The 12,391-nt window shown below is 53.2% G+C and overlaps 37 non-coding genes across 37 annotated transcripts; 19 read left to right on the top strand and 18 right to left on the bottom strand.

The window, feature by feature from the left end:
* Positions 1-102: 102 nt before the first annotated feature.
* On the top strand, positions 103-174 carry Trnam-cau (transfer RNA methionine (anticodon CAU)). Its single transcript has one exon. It is a non-coding gene; the product is annotated as a tRNA-Met (tRNA).
* Positions 175-410: 236 nt separating this feature from the next.
* Positions 411-482, bottom strand: Trnad-guc (transfer RNA aspartic acid (anticodon GUC)). The gene has a single exon. It is a non-coding gene; the product is annotated as a tRNA-Asp (tRNA).
* A 111-nt stretch (positions 483-593) lies between these two features.
* Trnai-uau (transfer RNA isoleucine (anticodon UAU)) lies at positions 594-685 on the bottom strand. The gene is given in 2 exon segments: positions 594-629; positions 648-685. It is a non-coding gene; the product is annotated as a tRNA-Ile (tRNA).
* A 442-nt stretch (positions 686-1,127) lies between these two features.
* Positions 1,128-1,200, top strand: Trnar-acg (transfer RNA arginine (anticodon ACG)). The gene has a single exon. It is a non-coding gene; the product is annotated as a tRNA-Arg (tRNA).
* A 248-nt stretch (positions 1,201-1,448) lies between these two features.
* Positions 1,449-1,520, top strand: Trnam-cau (transfer RNA methionine (anticodon CAU)). The gene has a single exon. It is a non-coding gene; the product is annotated as a tRNA-Met (tRNA).
* A 236-nt stretch (positions 1,521-1,756) lies between these two features.
* On the bottom strand, positions 1,757-1,828 carry Trnad-guc (transfer RNA aspartic acid (anticodon GUC)). The gene has a single exon. It is a non-coding gene; the product is annotated as a tRNA-Asp (tRNA).
* A 111-nt stretch (positions 1,829-1,939) lies between these two features.
* On the bottom strand, positions 1,940-2,031 carry Trnai-uau (transfer RNA isoleucine (anticodon UAU)). Its single transcript is given in 2 exon segments — positions 1,940-1,975; positions 1,994-2,031. It is a non-coding gene; the product is annotated as a tRNA-Ile (tRNA).
* A 442-nt stretch (positions 2,032-2,473) lies between these two features.
* On the top strand, positions 2,474-2,546 carry Trnar-acg (transfer RNA arginine (anticodon ACG)). The gene has a single exon. It is a non-coding gene; the product is annotated as a tRNA-Arg (tRNA).
* A 248-nt stretch (positions 2,547-2,794) lies between these two features.
* Trnam-cau (transfer RNA methionine (anticodon CAU)) lies at positions 2,795-2,866 on the top strand. The gene has a single exon. It is a non-coding gene; the product is annotated as a tRNA-Met (tRNA).
* A 236-nt stretch (positions 2,867-3,102) lies between these two features.
* Trnad-guc (transfer RNA aspartic acid (anticodon GUC)) lies at positions 3,103-3,174 on the bottom strand. The gene has a single exon. It is a non-coding gene; the product is annotated as a tRNA-Asp (tRNA).
* Positions 3,175-3,285: 111 nt separating this feature from the next.
* On the bottom strand, positions 3,286-3,377 carry Trnai-uau (transfer RNA isoleucine (anticodon UAU)). The gene is given in 2 exon segments: positions 3,286-3,321; positions 3,340-3,377. It is a non-coding gene; the product is annotated as a tRNA-Ile (tRNA).
* Positions 3,378-3,819: 442 nt separating this feature from the next.
* Positions 3,820-3,892, top strand: Trnar-acg (transfer RNA arginine (anticodon ACG)). Its single transcript has one exon. It is a non-coding gene; the product is annotated as a tRNA-Arg (tRNA).
* A 248-nt stretch (positions 3,893-4,140) lies between these two features.
* Trnam-cau (transfer RNA methionine (anticodon CAU)) lies at positions 4,141-4,212 on the top strand. The gene has a single exon. It is a non-coding gene; the product is annotated as a tRNA-Met (tRNA).
* A 236-nt stretch (positions 4,213-4,448) lies between these two features.
* On the bottom strand, positions 4,449-4,520 carry Trnad-guc (transfer RNA aspartic acid (anticodon GUC)). The gene has a single exon. It is a non-coding gene; the product is annotated as a tRNA-Asp (tRNA).
* Positions 4,521-4,631: 111 nt separating this feature from the next.
* Trnai-uau (transfer RNA isoleucine (anticodon UAU)) lies at positions 4,632-4,723 on the bottom strand. Its single transcript is given in 2 exon segments — positions 4,632-4,667; positions 4,686-4,723. It is a non-coding gene; the product is annotated as a tRNA-Ile (tRNA).
* Positions 4,724-5,165: 442 nt separating this feature from the next.
* Positions 5,166-5,238, top strand: Trnar-acg (transfer RNA arginine (anticodon ACG)). The gene has a single exon. It is a non-coding gene; the product is annotated as a tRNA-Arg (tRNA).
* Positions 5,239-5,486: 248 nt separating this feature from the next.
* On the top strand, positions 5,487-5,558 carry Trnam-cau (transfer RNA methionine (anticodon CAU)). Its single transcript has one exon. It is a non-coding gene; the product is annotated as a tRNA-Met (tRNA).
* Positions 5,559-5,794: 236 nt separating this feature from the next.
* Positions 5,795-5,866, bottom strand: Trnad-guc (transfer RNA aspartic acid (anticodon GUC)). The gene has a single exon. It is a non-coding gene; the product is annotated as a tRNA-Asp (tRNA).
* A 111-nt stretch (positions 5,867-5,977) lies between these two features.
* Positions 5,978-6,069, bottom strand: Trnai-uau (transfer RNA isoleucine (anticodon UAU)). The gene is given in 2 exon segments: positions 5,978-6,013; positions 6,032-6,069. It is a non-coding gene; the product is annotated as a tRNA-Ile (tRNA).
* Positions 6,070-6,511: 442 nt separating this feature from the next.
* Positions 6,512-6,584, top strand: Trnar-acg (transfer RNA arginine (anticodon ACG)). The gene has a single exon. It is a non-coding gene; the product is annotated as a tRNA-Arg (tRNA).
* Positions 6,585-6,832: 248 nt separating this feature from the next.
* Positions 6,833-6,904, top strand: Trnam-cau (transfer RNA methionine (anticodon CAU)). The gene has a single exon. It is a non-coding gene; the product is annotated as a tRNA-Met (tRNA).
* A 236-nt stretch (positions 6,905-7,140) lies between these two features.
* On the bottom strand, positions 7,141-7,212 carry Trnad-guc (transfer RNA aspartic acid (anticodon GUC)). Its single transcript has one exon. It is a non-coding gene; the product is annotated as a tRNA-Asp (tRNA).
* A 111-nt stretch (positions 7,213-7,323) lies between these two features.
* On the bottom strand, positions 7,324-7,415 carry Trnai-uau (transfer RNA isoleucine (anticodon UAU)). Its single transcript is given in 2 exon segments — positions 7,324-7,359; positions 7,378-7,415. It is a non-coding gene; the product is annotated as a tRNA-Ile (tRNA).
* Positions 7,416-7,857: 442 nt separating this feature from the next.
* On the top strand, positions 7,858-7,930 carry Trnar-acg (transfer RNA arginine (anticodon ACG)). The gene has a single exon. It is a non-coding gene; the product is annotated as a tRNA-Arg (tRNA).
* Positions 7,931-8,178: 248 nt separating this feature from the next.
* Positions 8,179-8,250, top strand: Trnam-cau (transfer RNA methionine (anticodon CAU)). The gene has a single exon. It is a non-coding gene; the product is annotated as a tRNA-Met (tRNA).
* A 236-nt stretch (positions 8,251-8,486) lies between these two features.
* On the bottom strand, positions 8,487-8,558 carry Trnad-guc (transfer RNA aspartic acid (anticodon GUC)). Its single transcript has one exon. It is a non-coding gene; the product is annotated as a tRNA-Asp (tRNA).
* A 111-nt stretch (positions 8,559-8,669) lies between these two features.
* On the bottom strand, positions 8,670-8,761 carry Trnai-uau (transfer RNA isoleucine (anticodon UAU)). The gene is given in 2 exon segments: positions 8,670-8,705; positions 8,724-8,761. It is a non-coding gene; the product is annotated as a tRNA-Ile (tRNA).
* Positions 8,762-9,203: 442 nt separating this feature from the next.
* Positions 9,204-9,276, top strand: Trnar-acg (transfer RNA arginine (anticodon ACG)). The gene has a single exon. It is a non-coding gene; the product is annotated as a tRNA-Arg (tRNA).
* A 248-nt stretch (positions 9,277-9,524) lies between these two features.
* Positions 9,525-9,596, top strand: Trnam-cau (transfer RNA methionine (anticodon CAU)). Its single transcript has one exon. It is a non-coding gene; the product is annotated as a tRNA-Met (tRNA).
* Positions 9,597-9,832: 236 nt separating this feature from the next.
* On the bottom strand, positions 9,833-9,904 carry Trnad-guc (transfer RNA aspartic acid (anticodon GUC)). The gene has a single exon. It is a non-coding gene; the product is annotated as a tRNA-Asp (tRNA).
* Positions 9,905-10,015: 111 nt separating this feature from the next.
* Trnai-uau (transfer RNA isoleucine (anticodon UAU)) lies at positions 10,016-10,107 on the bottom strand. Its single transcript is given in 2 exon segments — positions 10,016-10,051; positions 10,070-10,107. It is a non-coding gene; the product is annotated as a tRNA-Ile (tRNA).
* A 442-nt stretch (positions 10,108-10,549) lies between these two features.
* Positions 10,550-10,622, top strand: Trnar-acg (transfer RNA arginine (anticodon ACG)). The gene has a single exon. It is a non-coding gene; the product is annotated as a tRNA-Arg (tRNA).
* Positions 10,623-10,870: 248 nt separating this feature from the next.
* Trnam-cau (transfer RNA methionine (anticodon CAU)) lies at positions 10,871-10,942 on the top strand. Its single transcript has one exon. It is a non-coding gene; the product is annotated as a tRNA-Met (tRNA).
* A 236-nt stretch (positions 10,943-11,178) lies between these two features.
* Positions 11,179-11,250, bottom strand: Trnad-guc (transfer RNA aspartic acid (anticodon GUC)). Its single transcript has one exon. It is a non-coding gene; the product is annotated as a tRNA-Asp (tRNA).
* A 111-nt stretch (positions 11,251-11,361) lies between these two features.
* On the bottom strand, positions 11,362-11,453 carry Trnai-uau (transfer RNA isoleucine (anticodon UAU)). Its single transcript is given in 2 exon segments — positions 11,362-11,397; positions 11,416-11,453. It is a non-coding gene; the product is annotated as a tRNA-Ile (tRNA).
* A 442-nt stretch (positions 11,454-11,895) lies between these two features.
* On the top strand, positions 11,896-11,968 carry Trnar-acg (transfer RNA arginine (anticodon ACG)). The gene has a single exon. It is a non-coding gene; the product is annotated as a tRNA-Arg (tRNA).
* Positions 11,969-12,216: 248 nt separating this feature from the next.
* Trnam-cau (transfer RNA methionine (anticodon CAU)) lies at positions 12,217-12,288 on the top strand. The gene has a single exon. It is a non-coding gene; the product is annotated as a tRNA-Met (tRNA).
* Positions 12,289-12,391: the final 103 nt, after the last annotated feature.

Here is a 12,391-nt window from a genome sequence, read left to right as displayed (position 1 = left end):
TCAGTCGAGCAAAGTCGAGACAAGTCAAGCTGAGAGATGTTGCACAGTTAATTAAACGGTACGCGACGCTGACAACGCTTTTCCAAGTATCCCACGTCACGCAGCAGAGTGGCGCAGTGGAAGCGTGCTGGGCCCATAACCCAGAGGTCCGTGGATCGAAACCACGCTCTGCTAAAATTATTCTTTTTCTTGTGTGCTTCGAGCTCGATCATTAAGCCTGGGGTGCGCTGACCCAGCGTCAACAGCAAACCCTGTAAGTTCTGAAACGATGACGACGTCGTGTGGAGAATACGAGAAACACTTCCTAAGACGCAGAGTTTCTTACGATTCTGCAGCAACTACATTTCTCGATCACAACGTTAATGTCCTATCGGGCCACACGTGCAACTTTCGCGATATAAAAATCGCACCTCCCCGGCGGGGAATCGAACCCCGGTCTCCCGCGTGACAGGCGGGGATACTAACCACTATACTACCGAGGAATACGCAAACGACACGCACAACGCACGCACACTTATTCTTCTCAAGTAGGTGATTCATCTCAAATCTAGCGTCCCGATGCTTTCAGAGTCAGCTGCTACGAAATAAAAGTATGCCCCAGGTGAGGCTCGAACTCACAACCCCGGCATTGCTCACGGCTACTGCCTTATAAGTACCGTGCGCTAACCAATTGCGCCACTGGGGCTACAGCAGGGTGCTTTCAGTTAGCGGTATTTGCTTTGCTGCCAACCTGTTGTGGCTACAGACCCATCATACGACCGTCACCTGCGGCCATACTGCGACTTTAGCACCTGGCTACGGATGCTTCATACGATTCTTGTTTCATATGCTACACTTACAAGCATATCAACCGCTTGTCATCACCGAAACATTGCAGAAAAACGCGCGCCTTGCCTTCTGCTACCTGTCCAACAGCGAGGGCAGATGTGTGGCAAGCTCTAAGCTATGCAGGCGCACCGTGGCCGAGCAGCTGGAGGAGAGATGCCTTCCTTGGCAGCTCCCTGCAGAGTGCGGAAGACCAGAGTGGCCGCGCCGCCGTTGTCAGTGGACGACACGCAGTTGCCGAGCCACGGAGAACACGTTGCTCTGCGATGTGTACCCGCGTCATATGACGAAAGACGAACAGTGGCCCTGTGGCGCAACGGATAACGCGTCTGACTACGGATCAGAAGATTCCAGGTTCGAATCCTGGCAGGGTCGGCATTTTGTTAGTTGCGGGCGCGTAGCTAGGCAGTGCATTCGAATGTTTCCACCTGCGTGGAGTGCAATGTCAATCCTGAGCATCTCGCAGCTGCATCTCGAGACGATCGTGGTAAATATCGCTTCGTGCAAGCGTCAGCGTAGCGTCAGTCGAGCAAAGTCGAGACAAGTCAAGCTGAGAGATGTTGCACAGTTAATTAAACGGTACGCGACGCTGACAACGCTTTTCCAAGTATCCCACGTCACGCAGCAGAGTGGCGCAGTGGAAGCGTGCTGGGCCCATAACCCAGAGGTCCGTGGATCGAAACCACGCTCTGCTAAAATTATTCTTTTTCTTGTGTGCTTCGAGCTCGATCATTAAGCCTGGGGTGCGCTGACCCAGCGTCAACAGCAAACCCTGTAAGTTCTGAAACGATGACGACGTCGTGTGGAGAATACGAGAAACACTTCCTAAGACGCAGAGTTTCTTACGATTCTGCAGCAACTACATTTCTCGATCACAACGTTAATGTCCTATCGGGCCACACGTGCAACTTTCGCGATATAAAAATCGCACCTCCCCGGCGGGGAATCGAACCCCGGTCTCCCGCGTGACAGGCGGGGATACTAACCACTATACTACCGAGGAATACGCAAACGACACGCACAACGCACGCACACTTATTCTTCTCAAGTAGGTGATTCATCTCAAATCTAGCGTCCCGATGCTTTCAGAGTCAGCTGCTACGAAATAAAAGTATGCCCCAGGTGAGGCTCGAACTCACAACCCCGGCATTGCTCACGGCTACTGCCTTATAAGTACCGTGCGCTAACCAATTGCGCCACTGGGGCTACAGCAGGGTGCTTTCAGTTAGCGGTATTTGCTTTGCTGCCAACCTGTTGTGGCTACAGACCCATCATACGACCGTCACCTGCGGCCATACTGCGACTTTAGCACCTGGCTACGGATGCTTCATACGATTCTTGTTTCATATGCTACACTTACAAGCATATCAACCGCTTGTCATCACCGAAACATTGCAGAAAAACGCGCGCCTTGCCTTCTGCTACCTGTCCAACAGCGAGGGCAGATGTGTGGCAAGCTCTAAGCTATGCAGGCGCACCGTGGCCGAGCAGCTGGAGGAGAGATGCCTTCCTTGGCAGCTCCCTGCAGAGTGCGGAAGACCAGAGTGGCCGCGCCGCCGTTGTCAGTGGACGACACGCAGTTGCCGAGCCACGGAGAACACGTTGCTCTGCGATGTGTACCCGCGTCATATGACGAAAGACGAACAGTGGCCCTGTGGCGCAACGGATAACGCGTCTGACTACGGATCAGAAGATTCCAGGTTCGAATCCTGGCAGGGTCGGCATTTTGTTAGTTGCGGGCGCGTAGCTAGGCAGTGCATTCGAATGTTTCCACCTGCGTGGAGTGCAATGTCAATCCTGAGCATCTCGCAGCTGCATCTCGAGACGATCGTGGTAAATATCGCTTCGTGCAAGCGTCAGCGTAGCGTCAGTCGAGCAAAGTCGAGACAAGTCAAGCTGAGAGATGTTGCACAGTTAATTAAACGGTACGCGACGCTGACAACGCTTTTCCAAGTATCCCACGTCACGCAGCAGAGTGGCGCAGTGGAAGCGTGCTGGGCCCATAACCCAGAGGTCCGTGGATCGAAACCACGCTCTGCTAAAATTATTCTTTTTCTTGTGTGCTTCGAGCTCGATCATTAAGCCTGGGGTGCGCTGACCCAGCGTCAACAGCAAACCCTGTAAGTTCTGAAACGATGACGACGTCGTGTGGAGAATACGAGAAACACTTCCTAAGACGCAGAGTTTCTTACGATTCTGCAGCAACTACATTTCTCGATCACAACGTTAATGTCCTATCGGGCCACACGTGCAACTTTCGCGATATAAAAATCGCACCTCCCCGGCGGGGAATCGAACCCCGGTCTCCCGCGTGACAGGCGGGGATACTAACCACTATACTACCGAGGAATACGCAAACGACACGCACAACGCACGCACACTTATTCTTCTCAAGTAGGTGATTCATCTCAAATCTAGCGTCCCGATGCTTTCAGAGTCAGCTGCTACGAAATAAAAGTATGCCCCAGGTGAGGCTCGAACTCACAACCCCGGCATTGCTCACGGCTACTGCCTTATAAGTACCGTGCGCTAACCAATTGCGCCACTGGGGCTACAGCAGGGTGCTTTCAGTTAGCGGTATTTGCTTTGCTGCCAACCTGTTGTGGCTACAGACCCATCATACGACCGTCACCTGCGGCCATACTGCGACTTTAGCACCTGGCTACGGATGCTTCATACGATTCTTGTTTCATATGCTACACTTACAAGCATATCAACCGCTTGTCATCACCGAAACATTGCAGAAAAACGCGCGCCTTGCCTTCTGCTACCTGTCCAACAGCGAGGGCAGATGTGTGGCAAGCTCTAAGCTATGCAGGCGCACCGTGGCCGAGCAGCTGGAGGAGAGATGCCTTCCTTGGCAGCTCCCTGCAGAGTGCGGAAGACCAGAGTGGCCGCGCCGCCGTTGTCAGTGGACGACACGCAGTTGCCGAGCCACGGAGAACACGTTGCTCTGCGATGTGTACCCGCGTCATATGACGAAAGACGAACAGTGGCCCTGTGGCGCAACGGATAACGCGTCTGACTACGGATCAGAAGATTCCAGGTTCGAATCCTGGCAGGGTCGGCATTTTGTTAGTTGCGGGCGCGTAGCTAGGCAGTGCATTCGAATGTTTCCACCTGCGTGGAGTGCAATGTCAATCCTGAGCATCTCGCAGCTGCATCTCGAGACGATCGTGGTAAATATCGCTTCGTGCAAGCGTCAGCGTAGCGTCAGTCGAGCAAAGTCGAGACAAGTCAAGCTGAGAGATGTTGCACAGTTAATTAAACGGTACGCGACGCTGACAACGCTTTTCCAAGTATCCCACGTCACGCAGCAGAGTGGCGCAGTGGAAGCGTGCTGGGCCCATAACCCAGAGGTCCGTGGATCGAAACCACGCTCTGCTAAAATTATTCTTTTTCTTGTGTGCTTCGAGCTCGATCATTAAGCCTGGGGTGCGCTGACCCAGCGTCAACAGCAAACCCTGTAAGTTCTGAAACGATGACGACGTCGTGTGGAGAATACGAGAAACACTTCCTAAGACGCAGAGTTTCTTACGATTCTGCAGCAACTACATTTCTCGATCACAACGTTAATGTCCTATCGGGCCACACGTGCAACTTTCGCGATATAAAAATCGCACCTCCCCGGCGGGGAATCGAACCCCGGTCTCCCGCGTGACAGGCGGGGATACTAACCACTATACTACCGAGGAATACGCAAACGACACGCACAACGCACGCACACTTATTCTTCTCAAGTAGGTGATTCATCTCAAATCTAGCGTCCCGATGCTTTCAGAGTCAGCTGCTACGAAATAAAAGTATGCCCCAGGTGATGCTCGAACTCACAACCCCGGCATTGCTCACGGCTACTGCCTTATAAGTACCGTGCGCTAACCAATTGCGCCACTGGGGCTACAGCAGGGTGCTTTCAGTTAGCGGTATTTGCTTTGCTGCCAACCTGTTGTGGCTACAGACCCATCATACGACCGTCACCTGCGGCCATACTGCGACTTTAGCACCTGGCTACGGATGCTTCATACGATTCTTGTTTCATATGCTACACTTACAAGCATATCAACCGCTTGTCATCACCGAAACATTGCAGAAAAACGCGCGCCTTGCCTTCTGCTACCTGTCCAACAGCGAGGGCAGATGTGTGGCAAGCTCTAAGCTATGCAGGCGCACCGTGGCCGAGCAGCTGGAGGAGAGATGCCTTCCTTGGCAGCTCCCTGCAGAGTGCGGAAGACCAGAGTGGCCGCGCCGCCGTTGTCAGTGGACGACACGCAGTTGCCGAGCCACGGAGAACACGTTGCTCTGCGATGTGTACCCGCGTCATATGACGAAAGACGAACAGTGGCCCTGTGGCGCAACGGATAACGCGTCTGACTACGGATCAGAAGATTCCAGGTTCGAATCCTGGCAGGGTCGGCATTTTGTTAGTTGCGGGCGCGTAGCTAGGCAGTGCATTCGAATGTTTCCACCTGCGTGGAGTGCAATGTCAATCCTGAGCATCTCGCAGCTGCATCTCGAGACGATCGTGGTAAATATCGCTTCGTGCAAGCGTCAGCGTAGCGTCAGTCGAGCAAAGTCGAGACAAGTCAAGCTGAGAGATGTTGCACAGTTAATTAAACGGTACGCGACGCTGACAACGCTTTTCCAAGTATCCCACGTCACGCAGCAGAGTGGCGCAGTGGAAGCGTGCTGGGCCCATAACCCAGAGGTCCGTGGATCGAAACCACGCTCTGCTAAAATTATTCTTTTTCTTGTGTGCTTCGAGCTCGATCATTAAGCCTGGGGTGCGCTGACCCAGCGTCAACAGCAAACCCTGTAAGTTCTGAAACGATGACGACGTCGTGTGGAGAATACGAGAAACACTTCCTAAGACGCAGAGTTTCTTACGATTCTGCAGCAACTACATTTCTCGATCACAACGTTAATGTCCTATCGGGCCACACGTGCAACTTTCGCGATATAAAAATCGCACCTCCCCGGCGGGGAATCGAACCCCGGTCTCCCGCGTGACAGGCGGGGATACTAACCACTATACTACCGAGGAATACGCAAACGACACGCACAACGCACGCACACTTATTCTTCTCAAGTAGGTGATTCATCTCAAATCTAGCGTCCCGATGCTTTCAGAGTCAGCTGCTACGAAATAAAAGTATGCCCCAGGTGAGGCTCGAACTCACAACCCCGGCATTGCTCACGGCTACTGCCTTATAAGTACCGTGCGCTAACCAATTGCGCCACTGGGGCTACAGCAGGGTGCTTTCAGTTAGCGGTATTTGCTTTGCTGCCAACCTGTTGTGGCTACAGACCCATCATACGACCGTCACCTGCGGCCATACTGCGACTTTAGCACCTGGCTACGGATGCTTCATACGATTCTTGTTTCATATGCTACACTTACAAGCATATCAACCGCTTGTCATCACCGAAACATTGCAGAAAAACGCGCGCCTTGCCTTCTGCTACCTGTCCAACAGCGAGGGCAGATGTGTGGCAAGCTCTAAGCTATGCAGGCGCACCGTGGCCGAGCAGCTGGAGGAGAGATGCCTTCCTTGGCAGCTCCCTGCAGAGTGCGGAAGACCAGAGTGGCCGCGCCGCCGTTGTCAGTGGACGACACGCAGTTGCCGAGCCACGGAGAACACGTTGCTCTGCGATGTGTACCCGCGTCATATGACGAAAGACGAACAGTGGCCCTGTGGCGCAACGGATAACGCGTCTGACTACGGATCAGAAGATTCCAGGTTCGAATCCTGGCAGGGTCGGCATTTTGTTAGTTGCGGGCGCGTAGCTAGGCAGTGCATTCGAATGTTTCCACCTGCGTGGAGTGCAATGTCAATCCTGAGCATCTCGCAGCTGCATCTCGAGACGATCGTGGTAAATATCGCTTCGTGCAAGCGTCAGCGTAGCGTCAGTCGAGCAAAGTCGAGACAAGTCAAGCTGAGAGATGTTGCACAGTTAATTAAACGGTACGCGACGCTGACAACGCTTTTCCAAGTATCCCACGTCACGCAGCAGAGTGGCGCAGTGGAAGCGTGCTGGGCCCATAACCCAGAGGTCCGTGGATCGAAACCACGCTCTGCTAAAATTATTCTTTTTCTTGTGTGCTTCGAGCTCGATCATTAAGCCTGGGGTGCGCTGACCCAGCGTCAACAGCAAACCCTGTAAGTTCTGAAACGATGACGACGTCGTGTGGAGAATACGAGAAACACTTCCTAAGACGCAGAGTTTCTTACGATTCTGCAGCAACTACATTTCTCGATCACAACGTTAATGTCCTATCGGGCCACACGTGCAACTTTCGCGATATAAAAATCGCACCTCCCCGGCGGGGAATCGAACCCCGGTCTCCCGCGTGACAGGCGGGGATACTAACCACTATACTACCGAGGAATACGCAAACGACACGCACAACGCACGCACACTTATTCTTCTCAAGTAGGTGATTCATCTCAAATCTAGCGTCCCGATGCTTTCAGAGTCAGCTGCTACGAAATAAAAGTATGCCCCAGGTGAGGCTCGAACTCACAACCCCGGCATTGCTCACGGCTACTGCCTTATAAGTACCGTGCGCTAACCAATTGCGCCACTGGGGCTACAGCAGGGTGCTTTCAGTTAGCGGTATTTGCTTTGCTGCCAACCTGTTGTGGCTACAGACCCATCATACGACCGTCACCTGCGGCCATACTGCGACTTTAGCACCTGGCTACGGATGCTTCATACGATTCTTGTTTCATATGCTACACTTACAAGCATATCAACCGCTTGTCATCACCGAAAAATTGCAGAAAAACGCGCGCCTTGCCTTCTGCTACCTGTCCAACAGCGAGGGCAGATGTGTGGCAAGCTCTAAGCTATGCAGGCGCACCGTGGCCGAGCAGCTGGAGGAGAGATGCCTTCCTTGGCAGCTCCCTGCAGAGTGCGGAAGACCAGAGTGGCCGCGCCGCCGTTGTCAGTGGACGACACGCAGTTGCCGAGCCACGGAGAACACGTTGCTCTGCGATGTGTACCCGCGTCATATGACGAAAGACGAACAGTGGCCCTGTGGCGCAACGGATAACGCGTCTGACTACGGATCAGAAGATTCCAGGTTCGAATCCTGGCAGGGTCGGCATTTTGTTAGTTGCGGGCGCGTAGCTAGGCAGTGCATTCGAATGTTTCCACCTGCGTGGAGTGCAATGTCAATCCTGAGCATCTCGCAGCTGCATCTCGAGACGATCGTGGTAAATATCGCTTCGTGCAAGCGTCAGCGTAGCGTCAGTCGAGCAAAGTCGAGACAAGTCAAGCTGAGAGATGTTGCACAGTTAATTAAACGGTACGCGACGCTGACAACGCTTTTCCAAGTATCCCACGTCACGCAGCAGAGTGGCGCAGTGGAAGCGTGCTGGGCCCATAACCCAGAGGTCCGTGGATCGAAACCACGCTCTGCTAAAATTATTCTTTTTCTTGTGTGCTTCGAGCTCGATCATTAAGCCTGGGGTGCGCTGACCCAGCGTCAACAGCAAACCCTGTAAGTTCTGAAACGATGACGACGTCGTGTGGAGAATACGAGAAACACTTCCTAAGACGCAGAGTTTCTTACGATTCTGCAGCAACTACATTTCTCGATCATAACGTTAATGTCCTATCGGGCCACACGTGCAACTTTCGCGATATAAAAATCGCACCTCCCCGGCGGGGAATCGAACCCCGGTCTCCCGCGTGACAGGCGGGGATACTAACCACTATACTACCGAGGAATACGCAAACGACACGCACAACGCACGCACACTTATTCTTCTCAAGTAGGTGATTCATCTCAAATCTAGCGTCCCGATGCTTTCAGAGTCAGCTGCTACGAAATAAAAGTATGCCCCAGGTGAGGCTCGAACTCACAACCCCGGCATTGCTCACGGCTACTGCCTTATAAGTACCGTGCGCTAACCAATTGCGCCACTGGGGCTACAGCAGGGTGCTTTCAGTTAGCGGTATTTGCTTTGCTGCCAACCTGTTGTGGCTACAGACCCATCATACGACCGTCACCTGCGGCCATACTGCGACTTTAGCACCTGGCTACGGATGCTTCATACGATTCTTGTTTCATATGCTACACTTACAAGCATATCAACCGCTTGTCATCACCGAAACATTGCAGAAAAACGCGCGCCTTGCCTTCTGCTACCTGTCCAACAGCGAGGGCAGATGTGTGGCAAGCTCTAAGCTATGCAGGCGCACCGTGGCCGAGCAGCTGGAGGAGAGATGCCTTCCTTGGCAGCTCCCTGCAGAGTGCGGAAGACCAGAGTGGCCGCGCCGCCGTTGTCAGTGGACGACACGCAGTTGCCGAGCCACGGAGAACACGTTGCTCTGCGATGTGTACCCGCGTCATATGACGAAAGACGAACAGTGGCCCTGTGGCGCAACGGATAACGCGTCTGACTACGGATCAGAAGATTCCAGGTTCGAATCCTGGCAGGGTCGGCATTTTGTTAGTTGCGGGCGCGTAGCTAGGCAGTGCATTCGAATGTTTCCACCTGCGTGGAGTGCAATGTCAATCCTGAGCATCTCGCAGCTGCATCTCGAGACGATCGTGGTAAATATCGCTTCGTGCAAGCGTCAGCGTAGCGTCAGTCGAGCAAAGTCGAGACAAGTCAAGCTGAGAGATGTTGCACAGTTAATTAAACGGTACGCGACGCTGACAACGCTTTTCCAAGTATCCCACGTCACGCAGCAGAGTGGCGCAGTGGAAGCGTGCTGGGCCCATAACCCAGAGGTCCGTGGATCGAAACCACGCTCTGCTAAAATTATTCTTTTTCTTGTGTGCTTCGAGCTCGATCATTAAGCCTGGGGTGCGCTGACCCAGCGTCAACAGCAAACCCTGTAAGTTCTGAAACGATGACGACGTCGTGTGGAGAATACGAGAAACACTTCCTAAGACGCAGAGTTTCTTACGATTCTGCAGCAACTACATTTCTCGATCACAACGTTAATGTCCTATCGGGCCACACGTGCAACTTTCGCGATATAAAAATCGCACCTCCCCGGCGGGGAATCGAACCCCGGTCTCCCGCGTGACAGGCGGGGATACTAACCACTATACTACCGAGGAATACGCAAACGACACGCACAACGCACGCACACTTATTCTTCTCAAGTAGGTGATTCATCTCAAATCTAGCGTCCCGATGCTTTCAGAGTCAGCTGCTACGAAATAAAAGTATGCCCCAGGTGAGGCTCGAACTCACAACCCCGGCATTGCTCACGGCTACTGCCTTATAAGTACCGTGCGCTAACCAATTGCGCCACTGGGGCTACAGCAGGGTGCTTTCAGTTAGCGGTATTTGCTTTGCTGCCAACCTGTTGTGGCTACAGACCCATCATACGACCGTCACCTGCGGCCATACTGCGACTTTAGCACCTGGCTACGGATGCTTCATACGATTCTTGTTTCATATGCTACACTTACAAGCATATCAACCGCTTGTCATCACCGAAAAATTGCAGAAAAACGCGCGCCTTGCCTTCTGCTACCTGTCCAACAGCGAGGGCAGATGTGTGGCAAGCTCTAAGCTATGCAGGCGCACCGTGGCCGAGCAGCTGGAGGAGAGATGCCTTCCTTGGCAGCTCCCTGCAGAGTGCGGAAGACCAGAGTGGCCGCGCCGCCGTTGTCAGTGGACGACACGCAGTTGCCGAGCCACGGAGAACACGTTGCTCTGCGATGTGTACCCGCGTCATATGACGAAAGACGAACAGTGGCCCTGTGGCGCAACGGATAACGCGTCTGACTACGGATCAGAAGATTCCAGGTTCGAATCCTGGCAGGGTCGGCATTTTGTTAGTTGCGGGCGCGTAGCTAGGCAGTGCATTCGAATGTTTCCACCTGCGTGGAGTGCAATGTCAATCCTGAGCATCTCGCAGCTGCATCTCGAGACGATCGTGGTAAATATCGCTTCGTGCAAGCGTCAGCGTAGCGTCAGTCGAGCAAAGTCGAGACAAGTCAAGCTGAGAGATGTTGCACAGTTAATTAAACGGTACGCGACGCTGACAACGCTTTTCCAAGTATCCCATGTCACGCAGCAGAGTGGCGCAGTGGAAGCGTGCTGGGCCCATAACCCAGAGGTCCGTGGATCGAAACCACGCTCTGCTAAAATTATTCTTTTTCTTGTGTGCTTCGAGCTCGATCATTAAGCCTGGGGTGCGCTGACCCAGCGTCAACAGCAAACCCTGTAAGTTCTGAAACGATGACGACGTCGTGTGGAGAATACGAGAAACACTTCCTAAGACGCAGAGTTTCTTACGATTCTGCAGCAACTACATTTCTCGATCATAACGTTAATGTCCTATCGGGCCACACGTGCAACTTTCGCGATATAAAAATCGCACCTCCCCGGCGGGGAATCGAACCCCGGTCTCCCGCGTGACAGGCGGGGATACTAACCACTATACTACCGAGGAATACGCAAACGACACGCACAACGCACGCACACTTATTCTTCTCAAGTAGGTGATTCATCTCAAATCTAGCGTCCCGATGCTTTCAGAGTCAGCTGCTACGAAATAAAAGTATGCCCCAGGTGAGGCTCGAACTCACAACCCCGGCATTGCTCACGGCTACTGCCTTATAAGTACCGTGCGCTAACCAATTGCGCCACTGGGGCTACAGCAGGGTGCTTTCAGTTAGCGGTATTTGCTTTGCTGCCAACCTGTTGTGGCTACAGACCCATCATACGACCGTCACCTGCGGCCATACTGCGACTTTAGCACCTGGCTACGGATGCTTCATACGATTCTTGTTTCATATGCTACACTTACAAGCATATCAACCGCTTGTCATCACCGAAACATTGCAGAAAAACGCGCGCCTTGCCTTCTGCTACCTGTCCAACAGCGAGGGCAGATGTGTGGCAAGCTCTAAGCTATGCAGGCGCACCGTGGCCGAGCAGCTGGAGGAGAGATGCCTTCCTTGGCAGCTCCCTGCAGAGTGCGGAAGACCAGAGTGGCCGCGCCGCCGTTGTCAGTGGACGACACGCAGTTGCCGAGCCACGGAGAACACGTTGCTCTGCGATGTGTACCCGCGTCATATGACGAAAGACGAACAGTGGCCCTGTGGCGCAACGGATAACGCGTCTGACTACGGATCAGAAGATTCCAGGTTCGAATCCTGGCAGGGTCGGCATTTTGTTAGTTGCGGGCGCGTAGCTAGGCAGTGCATTCGAATGTTTCCACCTGCGTGGAGTGCAATGTCAATCCTGAGCATCTCGCAGCTGCATCTCGAGACGATCGTGGTAAATATCGCTTCGTGCAAGCGTCAGCGTAGCGTCAGTCGAGCAAAGTCGAGACAAGTCAAGCTGAGAGATGTTGCACAGTTAATTAAACGGTACGCGACGCTGACAACGCTTTTCCAAGTATCCCACGTCACGCAGCAGAGTGGCGCAGTGGAAGCGTGCTGGGCCCATAACCCAGAGGTCCGTGGATCGAAACCACGCTCTGCTAAAATTATTCTTTTTCTTGTGTGCTTCGAGCTCGATCATTAAGCCTGGGGTGCGCTGACCCAGCGTCAACAGCAAACCCTGTAAGTTCTGAAACGATGACGACG

This window comes from Schistocerca cancellata, unplaced genomic scaffold, assembly GCF_023864275.1.
Source record: "Schistocerca cancellata isolate TAMUIC-IGC-003103 unplaced genomic scaffold, iqSchCanc2.1 HiC_scaffold_869, whole genome shotgun sequence".
Lineage (NCBI taxonomy): Eukaryota > Metazoa > Arthropoda > Insecta > Orthoptera > Acrididae > Schistocerca > Schistocerca cancellata.
Note: the sequence above shows the minus strand (reverse complement) of the source record. Positions and strands in the feature narration are given on the sequence as shown.